General features: G+C 53.8%; 1 long non-coding RNA gene across 1 annotated transcript; it reads right to left on the reverse strand.

The window, feature by feature from the left end:
• Positions 1 to 8,133: 8,133 nt before the first annotated feature.
• Positions 8,134 to 10,326, reverse strand: LOC127585855 (uncharacterized). Its single transcript, XR_007958603.1, has 4 exons — positions 10,230 to 10,326; positions 9,981 to 10,013; positions 9,274 to 9,321; positions 8,134 to 8,173 (listed from the first exon to the last, which is right to left on the reverse strand). It is a non-coding gene; the product is annotated as an uncharacterized LOC127585855 (long non-coding RNA).
• Between the last annotated feature and the right edge of the window lie 4,034 nt (positions 10,327 to 14,360).

Below are 14,360 nucleotides of genomic sequence, written 5' to 3' on the forward strand. Positions count from 1 at the left end.
TCCGATCGAAGGGGCTTGTGTCCAATCAAAAACATTCACCAGGGGCGCGTCACCAGTCTCCGGGTAGGAGAGCGCTGAGCGGGTTGTGGGGCAGGACCAGAGGCTGCAATGGGTTTGATGAGGAGAGTGACCGCCCCGGTCTGTGAGCTGCTCTGTCCGCCGCTCTCACACTCACAGTCCAGTTATTGCCACCTGCACAAGTCCAGGTGTGCAGGGTCAGCAGCTCCACAGGCGCAGAGCATCAAAAGACCAACATTCACAAGAAGAACGAAACGAAACAGAAATTATACAAAATGAGACCAGAAAGAGACAGTGAGAACAAGAGAATCAGGGTGGGCCGGTGGGGAGCAGCGGTGGGTCACAGACACTGACAACAGCCCACACCTGATCTACACTCACTGAGTCTCTCTCTCCCTTCACTCACACACACAGGAGGAGGCCACTCGGCCCATCCAGACTGCCCCCGCCATTCAATATGATCATAAAAAGCAAACTACTGGAGGAACTCAGCGGGTCGGGCAGCGTCTGTGGAGGCAGAGGGAGGGTCGACGTTTCGGGCGGAGACCCTGCGCTGAGAGTGAGGAGGGGCAGCCGGTATGAAGAGGGGAGGGAGAGGGGGCACACGTGAACGAGCTGATGTTATTCCCCTCTCATGTCCGTGTTGACTGCACTCAGTCCTGTGACTATTTCCGAAACCCTCTGTTCCCACTTCCTGAAAAGTCGATCCCAGCAAGTTTCCCACCGACCGATGTCTGGAGAACAGGTTTACAGTTTCTGTTTTCTCCCTGTTTTCTCTCAGGCGGTAGAACCGCTGCCTCACAGCCCCAGGGACCCGGGTTCGATCCCGACCTCCGGCGCTGTCCGTGTGGAGTTTGCACATTCTCCCTGTGACCACGTGGGTTTCTCCCGGGTGTTCCGGTTCCCTCCCACATCCCAACAACATGTGGGGTCGGTGGGTTAATTGGCCGCTGTAAATTGTGTAGGTGAGGGAGTTGCTGGGAATGTGGGGAGAATAAAATGGGATCAGTGTCAATGGTTGGTGGTTGGCACGGACTCGATGGGCTGAAGGGCCTTTCTCCCTGCTGGATCTCTCTATGACTCCAGTCGGGTCACCAGTGTCACCTTCCAACCTAGGGAAAGTGTTCAGGAAACCAGGGAATGTTGGACGATGACACCCAGTCCACCCACTGCCTCTACAGCCGCCTCCTTCCACACCCTGGTGGTGGGCTCCTCAGGCCTGGGAGGGTGGGGGGGGAGGTCGTCACCTTTCAGTCTCATTCATTTCTCCCAGAGGGATTTTCTGCTGCTTGTGAGAGCCCAGCCTGAGAATAGGCCCTTCAGCCCACTGACCCCACACTGACCCAGGGACCCATTTTATTCTCCTCACAGTCTGCCCGTCCCACACACTCCCTCTCTCCCACCCCCCACACGCTCCCTCTCTCCCACTCTCCTTCCCTCACACTCTCGCCTTCTCTCTTGCTCTCTCACTCTCTCTCACACACCCTGAAAACTGATCTCTGTACTACCATTCAATGCCTGCTATTATTCTCACTCCATGGCTTGGTTGCTTTTGCAGAAGTCTGTGGAACAAGATGCAGGCAGCAACAGAAAACCAGACACACAAGAATTTGGAAACAAACAATCTGCTGGAGGAACTCAGTAGATTGAGCAGCATCTGTGAGGGGTTGGGGGAAAGAATTGTCGATGATTCAGGTCAAAATCCTGCAGAAGAATGAGGGGAGATATGATAGAGGTTTATAAAATGATGAGGGGCATTTACAGGGTTAATGCAAGTAGGCTCTTTTCACCTAGATTAGGAGAGATAAGTACGAGAGGACATGGCTTTAGGGTGAAAGGGGAAAGGTTTAGGGGGAACATTAGGGGGAACTTCTTCACTCAGAGAGTGGTGGGGGTGTGGAACAAGCTGCCATCTGATGTGGTAAATGCGGGCACACTCTTAACTTTTAAGAGTAAATTGCATAGATACATGGACGAGAGAGGTCTGGAGGGGTATGGGCTGGGGGCAGGCAAATGGGACTAGCAGAATAATGTTTCGGCACAGACTAGAAGGGCCAAATGGCCTGTTTTCTGTGCTGTAGTTTTCTATGGTTCTATGGTTCTAGGACCCTACACCAGAACAGAAAACTAGAAGCGGCCCTCCAATTTTTTCCAAATTGACAGCTGCAGTAGAAGTGCTGGACATAAATAGCATCTGAAGCTATTTGGCCATCAGAGGTGTGGGTCTCCAGTTCCCTCCTCGTGACATATCTAAATATTATCTGCTGCAATGTCATGCAATGCTTAGCACGCAGTAGATAATATCTATGGCACCAATTGAACCATGATCATGCATATAGGAAAACTCCCTTAAACCTTGATCATTCAAATTGATATCTAATTTTTCACAGGGTCTTCAAGGGTGGTAATGCAAGAGGAGAATTATAACACCTTGAAGGTCAGTCCCTCTGAGGCTGCATGGTTTCAGTTTATGCAGACAAACTCAGACCTCGGCTGGGGGGGGTGTGAGGGGAGTGGTGGTGGATGGGCACAAAAAGTTGAGGAGCAGAGAGGAGAGGAAAGCAGCTTTTGCAAGTGGTTGTTAATTGTGTGGACTAACAAATCCTACGGAGCTTGCCATAACAAGTGCATAGTTCATTGAAAGTGGTGTCACAGGTAGACAGGTGGTGAAAAGGACATTTAGCACAGTGGCCTTCATCAGTCAGAGCATTGAGTACAGGAGTTGGGACGTTATGTTGCAGTTGTATAAGTCACTGGTGAGGCCGTACTTGGAACACCGTGCACAGTTTTGGTCACCCTGTTCTAGGACAGATGTGGTTAAACTGGGAAAGGTGCAGAAAAGATTTATGAGGTAGTTACCAGGACTAGAGGGCCTAAGTTATAGGGAGAGGTTGGCCAGACTAGGTCTTTATTCCTTAGAACATAAGAGAATGAGGGGGCGACCTTATACAAATTTTAAAAAATTATGAGAGGTATAGATAAGGTGGATGATAACAGACTTATTCCCCAGGGCAGGGGAGTCCAAAACTAGGGAGCAGAGATTTAGGGTGAGAGGGGAAGGATTTAAAAGGGACCTGAGGGGCAACTTTTTCACGCAGAGGGTGGTGAGTGTATGGAACGAGCTGCCAGAGAAGTGGTCGAGGCAGGTCCAACAGTGTCATTTATGAAGCACTTGGATGGGTACATGGAGGGGCGGGGCTTAGAGGGATTTGGGCCAAACACAGGAAATTGGGACTAGCTGGGTGGGTACCTTAATCAGCACGGACTCGTGGGGCCGAAGGCCCTGTATCCCTGCTGTATTGCTCTATGACTCTATGACTCTCTCTCTCACTCTCTCCCTTTCCCTCTCCCTCACACACTCACTGCCTCACTCTCTCGCCCTCCCTCTCACTCTTTCTCTCTCATGCTCTCCCCCTCCTGCTGCCTCTCTCACTCTCCCCGTCTCTCCCACCTTGTTTGGACACCAGCTTCCCCCTCACCACCCCCCTGACCAGCACCAACTGTGTAGTCACTGGCTGCCGTGTAACTCAGTGAGACCCAATCTCAGCACAGAAAGGTCTCAGGGTTGACAAGAGCTGACGGGGAGAGGTGTGGGGCAGCGGACGGTCGCTGCAAGATCTCCGGAGGAGGGGAGGGAGACCTCCAGACGGCTCCCCCTCTCCCCCCCAACACCAGCTGCCATGTGCAGCCTCCCTGCCCCTGTACCTGACTGTTGCCGGCTGCAGGAGAGGGGGGAGTCAATTAAGTTGCTTGATGATGGTCACATGTACCGAGGTACAGTGGAAAAACTTTGTTTCCATGCCATCCACACAGATCGTTTCATCACATCAGTGCATTGAGGTAGTACAGGGGAATCAGAACAGAACGCAGAATCAAGTGTCACAGTTACAGAGAAAGTGCAGCGCAGGCAGACAATAAGGTGCAAGGCCGTAACGAGGCAGATTGTGAGTCAAGAGTCCATCTTATCACAGCAGGGAACTGTTCAACAGTCTAACAACTGCAGGGTAGAAGCTGTCCTTGAGCCTGGTGGTTGCTGCTTTCAGACTTTTGTATCTTCTGCCCGCTGAGAGGGGGGAGAAGAGAGAATGTCCGGGGTGGGTGGGGTCTTTGATTATGTGGGCTGCTTTCCCGAGGCTGCCAGAAGTGTAGACAGAGTCAATGGAGGGGAGGATGTCTTCTGTGATGTGCTGAGCTGTGTCCACAACTCTCTGCAGTTTCTTGCTCTCCCGGGCAGAACAGATGTTGTACCAAGCCATGATGCATCCATGGTACATCGATAAAAATTGGTGAGGGTGAAAGGAGACCTGCTGACTTTCTTTATCCTCCTGTGGAAGTAGAGGCACTGGTGAGCTTTCTAGGCCATGGTGTCCATGTGGCTGGACCAGGACAGGCTATTGGTGATGTTCACTCCTTGGAACATGAAGCTTTCAACCCTCTCGACCTCAGCACCACTGATGTGGACAGGAACGTGTGCACCGCCCCCTTCCTGAACTCAGTGTCCAGCTCTTTGGTTTTGCTGATGTTGAGGGAAAGTTTGTTGTCCTGACACCACGTCACGAGGCTCTCGATCTCCTTCCTCCAGATAATTGCCGCCATTTGAGATCTGGTCCACTGCGCTGGTGTCATGTGCAGACCTGTAGATGGAGTTGGAGCAGAATCGGGCCACCAAGTGGTGAGTGTAGAGGGAGCAGAGGAGGGGCTGAGGACACAGCCCTGTCAATGTGGTGGGTGGGCGAGGCTGGTTGAGGATTCCCGGGGACTGGGGACACAGACATGCCCACCGCCCCTTGCCAGCCCCACCCCCCTCCCCTGTGACACACACTCGGGACAGAGACCCTTCCTCTGGGTGAACCCAGCTCAGATCGGACCCCAGACTGGGTCCCCCTCCACTCCCACCATGCAGGCTTCTCGCATTTCCTTTTGATGTAGGCAATTCAGCCCATCGAACCCACACCAGCTCTGAGCAATCCCACTCATTTCCCTGGAACCCATTCTCCCCTCATTCCCATCAACTCCCCCCAGTTTCTACCCCTCACTCACAATTTACAGCGGCCAATTAACCCACCGACCCTCACGTCTTTGGGATGTGGGAGGAAACTGGAGCACCCGGGGGAAACCCACGCCGTCACAGGGAGAACGTGCAAACTCCACACAGACAGCGCCAGAGGTCGGGATCGAACCCGGGTCTCCGGAGCTGTGAGACAGCAGCTCTACCCGCTGCGCCACTGAGCTGCCCTTTGGTCACAGTGTTCCTCATGACAAAGGAAGCCATTCAGCCCATTGAACCCCTGCCGGCTCTCAGAGCCATCCCATCAGTTCCATCACCCAATCCCAAGATCTTCCCTCTCTGTCACTGCTGAGACCCCGGAGCAGGGAATTCTCTCGTTGTGGAATCCTGGGAGTTTGGTTCTTCAAAGTTTCCTTGGAAAAGGTGGACTGGTTTCACACTGAGGACAGACCAGAGGACAACACAGCACCGTGAATCAACAACATTTAGACCAAACCTTTATTCACTTCTATATGCTGAGTTATTGAGAAATAATTACAACATTTGCACGTTTACAAAGGGCATGATAAGGTTCCACTGCAGTGTACCGATGGCAGGCTCCAGGGAGAGAATTGGGAAAGGTTGGAAAACAACAAGCTGTGGAGATGGGGAAGTGGGGGAGAGAGGAGCCGGAGAGAGAGGGTGGTGACGGGGGACTAATCCCATCTGATTCAGTGCAGCATGAACAGAGCATCGACATATGTGGACCGGTGGTGTGATCTATTGAATAAGAGACTTCAAACAAAGTTAGAGTGTGATACACATCACAAATATCCACAACAGTTCAGTCGAGCACAGCAGGCCAGGTTGTGTACAGCAACTGCAGTGAGTGGGAGCCGATGGAACCAACACAGATCCACGGAGACCACATCTGGAGGGTTTGTCTTCTGCATGAAGGAGTCCTGGCTCAAAGTGATGAGGTGAAACATTCCCGGAGTCTCTCGGTCGTCTCCGAGAGTTTCTCGTCCTCTCCAACTGCCGGTCCGATCACTGGGGAAGAGAAATCGATCACATCATAGTGAAGCATACTGTCGGACCCAGGGTCAACTGCACCCCTTCCCCTCCCACCTCCATCCCCTCACCTCCCTCAGACCCTTCCCCTCCCTCTCCATCCCTCCCGTCCCATCACCAGCAACCCACAGCACACACCAGCAGCAACCTCCCCCATATGGGTATCAGTTCTTGATACGAGGGCCTGAGTTCCGAGGAGAGGTTGGGCAGGCTGGGACTTTGTTCCTTGGAGTGCAGGAGACAGAGGGGTGACCTTGTGGAGGTGGATAAAATGATCAGGGGCAGAGACAGGGTGAATGCACACAGTCTTGATCCCTGGGTTGGGGAATCAATAACTAGAGGACACAGGTTTAAGGTGAGAGGGGAGAGATTGCCAAGGGACCCAAGGGCGGTGGGTCTGTGGTACCAGCTGCCAGAGGAAGTGGTTCAGGCAGCTACAATAACAACATTTAAAACACTCTTGGACAGGGACTTGGGTAGGAAAGGTTTAGAGGGATATGGGTCAAACACAGGCAAATGGGACTGGCTCAGATGGGCATCTTGGTCGGCATGGACCAGTAAGACCGAAGGGCCTGTTTCCCTGCTGTACTGCTCGACAACTCCAATGCTCAGAGTGGGTGATGGCAGGTGCGGACTGGATGGGCCAAAGGGCCAGTTTCCCTGCTGTCTGACTCGACCCCAGGTGAGACGTGGGAGATGAGAAGAAAATATCTTCACCCTGAGCCAGCGCATCCTTGGAATTTTCTTCCCAATTTTATCCCCCACCCAGGGGCATAGCCCCATCACACCCCCAACCCCACCCCCACAGACCCTCCCCTGCCACAGGACACTCCCGCCCACACACCCTCCCCACACCCCTCCCCCTCAGTCCCTGCCCAGTTACCCCCCTCCCCTGGCCCTACCTCACACTCCCCTGCCTCTCTCTCTCCCTCTCCCCCTCTCTCCCACCTTGTTGTGACTCCAGGTTCCTCCCCACAGCCCCTGACCAGCACCAACCGTGCAGTCACCGGCTGCCCTGTGACTCAGTGAGACCCAATCTCAGCACAGAAAGATACCAGGATTCACGAGAGCTGACGGGGAGAGGTGTGGGGCAGCGGACGGTTGCTGCGGGACCACCGGAGGAGGGGAGGGAGACCTCCAGACAACTCCCCCTCACTCCCCAACACCAGTGGGTTTGTTCACCCCCCCCACCCCTGTACCTGATGGCTGCCGACTACAGGAGAGGGGGGTGTGGTGGCTGGGCGAGGATTCCCGGGGACAGGGGAAACAGACGCGCCCCCCCGCCCCTTGCCAGCCCCACCCCCCTCTCCTGTGACACACACTCGGGGCAGAGACCCGTCCTCTGGGTGAACCCGGCTCAGACCAGACCCCAGACTGGGTCCCCCTACACTCCCACCATCCAGGTTTCTTGCATTTCCATTTCATGCAGGCCACTCGGCCCATCGAACCCACACTATCTCCAAGCAATCCCACTCATTTCCCTGGAACCCATTCTCCCCTCATTCCCATCAACTCCCTCCAGATTCGACCCCTCACGCACAATTTACAGCAGCCAATTAACCCACCGACCCGCACATCTTTGGGATGTGCGAGGAAACCGGAGCACCCGGAGGGAACCCACACCGTCACAGGGAGAACGTGCAAACTCCATACACAGACAGTGCCGGAGGTCGGGATCAAACCCGGGTCTCCGGAGCTGTGAGGCAGCAGCTCTACCCGCTGCGCCACTGAGCTGCCCTTTCCACATCACATAGGGAGCCATACAGCCCACTGAACCCCTGCCGGCTCTCAGAGCCATCCCATCAGTTCCATTCCCCAATTCCAAGGTCTTCTCTCCCTGTCAGAGCAAAGAATTCTCTCTATGTGGAGTCCTGGGAATTTGGTTCTTCCAATTGTCCTTGGAAAAGGTGGACTGGTTTCACACTGAGGACAGACCAGTGGACAACACAGCACCGTGAATCAACAACATTTAGACCAAAACTTTATTAACTAAAATATGCTGAGTCATTTACAATTATTTACAATATTTGTACATGTTTACAAAGGGCACGATAATGTCCGAGAGCTTCTCGTGCTCTCCCACCGCCGGTCTGATCACTGGGGAAGAGAAATCGGTCGCATCAGAGTTAAGCAAACGGTCAGACCCAGGGTCAACTGCACTCCTTCCCCTCCCTCAGACCATCGTTCTCCCCCTCCATCCCTTCCCTCCCATCACCAGCACCCGCCAGTACACACCAGCAGCAACCTCCCCCCATGGGTATCAGTTGCCAGGACTCGAGTGCCTGAGTTACAGGGAGAGGTTGGGCAGGCTGGGACTTTGTTCCTTGAAGCGCAGGAGACAGAGGGGTGACCTTGTAGAGGTGGATAAAATGATCAGGGGCAGAGACAGGGTGAATGCACACAGTCTTGATCCCTGGGTTGGGGAATCAAGAACTAGAGGACACAGGTTTAAGGTGAGAGGGGAAAGATTCCAAAGGGACCCAAGGGCGGTGGGTCCATGGTACCAGCTGCCAGAGCAAGTGGTTCAGGCAGCCACAATAACAACATTTAAAACACTCTTGGACAGGGACGTGGGTAGGAAAGGTTTAGAGGGATATGGGTCAAACTCAGGCAAATGGAACTGCCTCAGATGGGCACCTTGGTCGGCATGGACCACTCAGACTGAAGGGCCTGTTTCCCTGCTGTACTGCTCGACAACTCCAATGCTCAGAGTGGGTGATGGCTGGTGCAGACTGGATGGGCCGAAGGGCCAGTTTCCGGGCTGTCTGACTCGACCCCAGGTGAGACGTGGGAGATGAGAAGAAAATGTCTTCACCCTGAGCCAGCGCATCCTTGGAATTTTCTTCCCAATGGGATGTGGAGTGTATCCGGGACTGGGGTCAACCGGTTGTTGGATATGAAGGGAATCGAGGGATATGGAGAGACTTCACACATTTCCATATTTCCTTGCACCACAGAAGGAGACCATTTGGCCCATCGAGTCGATGCCGGCCCATGGAGTGATCCCATTCCCTCACTGATTATCCCCGTAACCCATTCTCCCCACATTCCCACCCACCCCCCCCAGATTCCCCCCCTCACCCACACACCGGGGGAACGAAGGGGCACACTGAGACGATACAGTAAGGAGCGTCCGTACTGAGCCAGGTTGGAGCCCAGTGGTGTCGGAGCACAGTGTCCATCAACACCATTCGTACCTCACTCGCTGGCGGTGGAACCGGCCGAGGATCCTGCACCATCTGAAGCTGTGAATGGAAGTGCAGGGGTTAGAGACTGGTCGCTGTCAGAGAGGGAGGGGCAGAGAGAGAGGGAGGGAGGGGGGTGTGAGAAGGAGGGAGGGGGGAGGGAGAGATGGAGGGAAGGAGGGGGTGTGAGGGAGAGAGCAAGGGAGGGGGGACATTGGGGGAGAGGGAGGGGAGAGAAACTGACAGTGGGAAGGGAAAGAATTAGAATGAGAGAGGCAGAGAAAGGGAGAGGGACAGAACCTCAGAAGGTGCCCAGTGGGAGGAGCGGGAGAGGGGGAGGGATAAAGGGTACAGAGTAACTGGGAGTGTGCAGAGCCTGAGAGACAGTGAGAGAGAGAGAGAGAGAGAGAGAGAGAGAGGCTGAGAGAGTTACTGAGAGGTGAGAGACAGAGGAAGAGAAAGAGGTGACAATGAGAGAATGAGAGAGAGCACAAGGGCGTGACAGTGAGAGAGAGAGAGTGACAGAGAGAGACGCACACACAGAGTCAGAGAGAGAGAACAAAAGTGCTGGAAACACTCCAGGGCTCAGACACCGTGTGGAAACGTTCTGGGTCAACCCCCGGGGTCAGAACAACAAGTCGTTGAGTACGTTGGATCCACGAGGAGTTTAGAGTCACGCAGTCACCTGGGGATGGGAGGAGGGTCGACATTGAGCTTACTCGGTGTGGGATTGTAGTTCCTCTTCACTCCCGCTGCAAAACAAGGAGAGTGGGTGAGAGCGGCTGGTGGAGGGGATGCACACACCTCACCCCCCACGGACACCCCACCCATGGGCATAGCCCCATCACACCCCCACCCCCACAGTTCCTCCCCTGCCACAGGACACTCCCCCACACCCACACACCCTCCCCACACACCCTTCCCCTCCCCACACCCCCTGCCCAGTTACCCCCCTCCCCCGGCCCTACCTCGCCACCTGTAGACGGCGCCGACAGCGATGGTGAGAGCGATGAAAGCGACCAGGAGCCCGAGGATGAGTGGGAGCCGGGAGTGAGTCCTCCGCACTGGGGAGAGAATCGGAGAGGGTGTCAGAGACTGACAGATACACAGGGGCCGGAATCACACAGGGTGCACCGTCCCATACTGTAATAATGCAGGGTACACCATCCTGTGCTGTAATACACAGGATACACCGTCCCGTACTGTAATAGCCCAGGGTACACCATCCCGTACTGTAATAACCCAGGGTACACCTTCCTGTACTCTAATAACTCAGGGTATACCTTCTTGTACTGTTATACCCTATCCTTGGCTACACCTGCCCCATTCCGTCCTCGGGACACCCGACCTCCCTCTGTGAGTGTCTGAGGATCTCCCCCAACACAGCCCTGGGATCCTCAGACACCTCCCTCAACAACTACCCCTCCTCCCCACGGACAGCCCCACCCATGGGTGCACTCGGACCCCCTCCCTCACGGCGACCGACCAGTTCACCGTGAACCAGGATGACGGGGTTCTGCAGTCCGCTGTGCTCCACCCGACAGGAGAACTGTCCCAGGTCCTCGGGATCGACCTGCACCCACTTCCAGATCTGGTGGGTCCCGTCGTGATTGGGCAGGAGCCCACTGGAGTGGGCCCCTATGGAGGATGGTCCCTTTCCTCCACAGGGTCACCTCGATGGACGAGGGGTGGAAGCCGGTGGCCAAGCAGGAGAGGTGGGGTGTGTGGGCTGAAGGGTTGAAGGTCACCTGGGGGGAACTGGGGCAAGGAAGAGGGGTGAGAGCAGGGTTCTGGGAAAGAGGACAGACAGACGCTGGCCCTTACACACGCCTCTGTAGATCCACCCCCACAAGGAGATCACCCACAGAGAATTCCAAGGAGAAGTTGCGAGATGTCTCCCACCTAGAATTCTACTTTTTGTAGGTAAGGACCATGTTCCACTTCACAGATGCATCAATCATACACTTCAGAGGCATAGACCGAGTGGACAGTCAGACTTTTCCCCAGGGCGACAATGGCTAACACGAGGGGACATAATTTTAAGGTGATTGGAGGAAGGTATAAGGGGGATGTCAGGGGTAAGTTTTTTCCCACAGAGGGTGGTGGGTGCATGGAACGCACTGCCTGCAGAGGTTGTGGGGGCAGATACATTAGGGACATTTAAGAGACTCTTAGGTAGACACATGAATGATAGAGAAATGGGGGGGGCTATGTGGGAGGGAAGGGTTAGTTAGATCTTAGAGCAGGATAAAATGTCAGCATAACGTTGTGGGCCGAAGGGCCTGTACTGCGCTGTAGTGTTCTATGTTCTACGTTATCTTCATTTAACATTGGAACTCCCGAGTGGTCCAACCACACTGTTCTGAAGTGTTTGTGGTATCCAGGGTCGTCTTCTGAATTCCTTTGCTTGCAAGTGGCGACCTTTCCCCAGTCCATTGGTGTTGGCGTCTGCTCATTCAACCACAGCTTCATGGCACTCCAACAATCTTGTAGATTTTGCTCATCCTCCGCTCTGTCGGTACTAACTTTACACATATGTAGTATGGGAGCACACGGCTGTCACGTGGCAGTAACAATACTGACCCCTCTGGTCGGAGGACAGCATTGCCTATTGTATCGGAAGTGACACCATTGTCAATCAAGGTTTGGCTCCACCCCACCCATCAGGTGTGGGCGTAGGGATTGGCCTAGGAGAGCACCTTTGTTCCAGAACCTGCCTGACCATTGGCCTTGGCAGGCATCTTTGCCTTTGACCTCCAAGTCATTGGCCTGTCTAAATTACCTGGCTGGGCTCCACCCAACCTCCCAGCACTATAAAAAGTGTTGCGCTCCCCCTCTTTACTACCCCAGGAGTAGTGAGACAATGCTGCAGAGACCAGTGGTAAGAGTGTGCATCTGGTTTGGGATCTGGTATCACGTGGTTTGGGAGTGTCTTAGTCGGATTCCAGTGAGTGTTAGGGCCAATGCTTGTTTGGGTCAAGGTATTCAGGCATTGAAGTGTTTATCCCTTGATAAACTGTACCTTGTTTATTGTGCGTGTGTGGGTATCTAATCCTCGTTGCGATTCCCCCTCACGTCCGCGGTCTCCTGTGTGTGTGTGTGTGACTGTGCATCTGTTCTCACTCATTCTGTCCCCCCGTTTGTCTTTGTGATCAAACTATTTTTAAAATCCAAAGCCTATGTCCAGAGCCCTCTGTCTTTAAGATTGCAAAAGAACCTTTTCACACAACACATCAACTGCCTGACTTGACGAGGAGACGAAATAGTGGTCAGAATTTGGATGCCATCAGATGGGTGCAGGCCGTATATATTCTTCACCTGCAGAAGTTCAGCCCAGGTCTCGGTGTGGATCCTCTTTGGACCATCTATCAGTTTTCTCAGGTTCAGCAGATTGGTGAGAAAACACCCGTCTTCTTTCGAGGGATTCATCGCCATTCTTGCGCAGCTTCACTTACTTGGTCTTTATTGGAGCCAGTCCTGTTTTCTCATCATTGTCATTATCCCTTCAATCACCAGAGGTGGCTGCAGAATCTGGGTCAGGTCCATTCTGCAGTCGCTCTATGTTCAGACGGAGGTGCTGCTTTGCTTTGTTGTCTGATGTAGGGGGTGTATCCCAAGGAGGAGGGGTCAGTGACAGGACCACCCCTCTGAGGACCTCTGTGGATGGTGGGACAAACAGACTTCTGACGATGTGTGGTGGGTGGACATTTAAGACCGGGGTTAAATTTCTTAATGTTCAAGCTTCTGTCACAGGCAGACATACCCAACAGAATAAACACGAGTGCAAGATTGAAAGAAAGAAATCTAAATATCGTCTGAGGTAGAATTAGGGTTTTTCAGGTGGGTTCAAGAACCTGACGGCAGTGGGGAAGAAGCTGTTGTTGAACCTTGAGGTGTGGGTCTTCAGGCTCCTGTACCTCCTGCCTGATGGCAGCATCAAGAAGAGGGCACGGCCCGGATGGTGGTGCTCCCCGATAATGGATGTTGCCTTCCTGAGACGTTGAGTGCGAGGTTGTTGTTACAACACCACTCAACCAGCTGATCTATCTCACTCCTGTACACCTTCTCGTCACCATCTGAGTTTCTACCAACAATAGTCTCAGCAGTGTTTGAGCTGTGCCAAGCCACACAGTCATGAGTGCAGAGAGAGTAGAGCAGTGGGCTGAGCACACATCCTTGAGATGCGCCTGTGTTGAGTGTCAGCGAGGAGGAGATGTTACTGCTGATCTGCACTGACTGTGGTCTCCCGATAAGGAAGTCAAGGGTGCAGTTGCAGAGGGAGGTCCAGAGGCCCAGGTTTTGAAGCTCATCTGTTAGTACTGAGGGGATGATGGTGTTGAACGCAGAGTTGTAATCGATAAACAGCAGCCTGATGTATGTCTTGCAGTTGTCTAGATGTTCCAAAGCAGAATAAAGATCCAGGGAGACTGCGCCTGCTGTAGACCTGTTACAGGAATAGGTGAACTGCTGTGGGTCCAGGTCCTTGCTCAGGCAGGAGTTAACTCTACCCATGACCAACCTCATCATAGTAGCCGTGAGTGCTACCAGGTGATAGTCGTTGAGGCAGCTCATTGATGCCCTGTTGAAGCAGGTGAGAACCTCCAGCTGCAGCAGTGAGAGGTTGAAGATGTCCTTGAGCACTCCAGCCAGTTGGTCAGCACAGGTTTTCAGTACCCTGTCGGGGCCTGATGCCTTGCGAGGATTCACCCCTCGAAGGATGTTTTGATGTCGGCCTTGGAGACGGAGATCACAGGATCGCTGGATGCTGCTGCAAGTAAGTTTTTCATTGCACCCGTGCACACCTGGACTTGTGCAGATGGCAATGAACTGCATTGTGACTGTGAGAGCGGTGCGACAGAGCAGCTCACTGACTGGGGCGGTCACTCTCACAAGCTCAAAGGTTCCGCCCAACCTTCATTTCCACCCCACACACAACCCATCCACACCCACACCCCATGCCAAACACACCCCGTCCACACCCTACCCCACCCCACCCACACCCTACCCCACCCCAAACACAACCCATCCACACCCACACCCCACCCCAAACACAACCCATCCACCCCAAACACAACCCATCCACCCCACCCCAAACACAA

This window comes from Pristis pectinata, chromosome 34 (assembly GCF_009764475.1).
Source record: "Pristis pectinata isolate sPriPec2 chromosome 34, sPriPec2.1.pri, whole genome shotgun sequence".
Classification (NCBI taxonomy): domain Eukaryota; kingdom Metazoa; phylum Chordata; class Chondrichthyes; order Rhinopristiformes; family Pristidae; genus Pristis; species Pristis pectinata.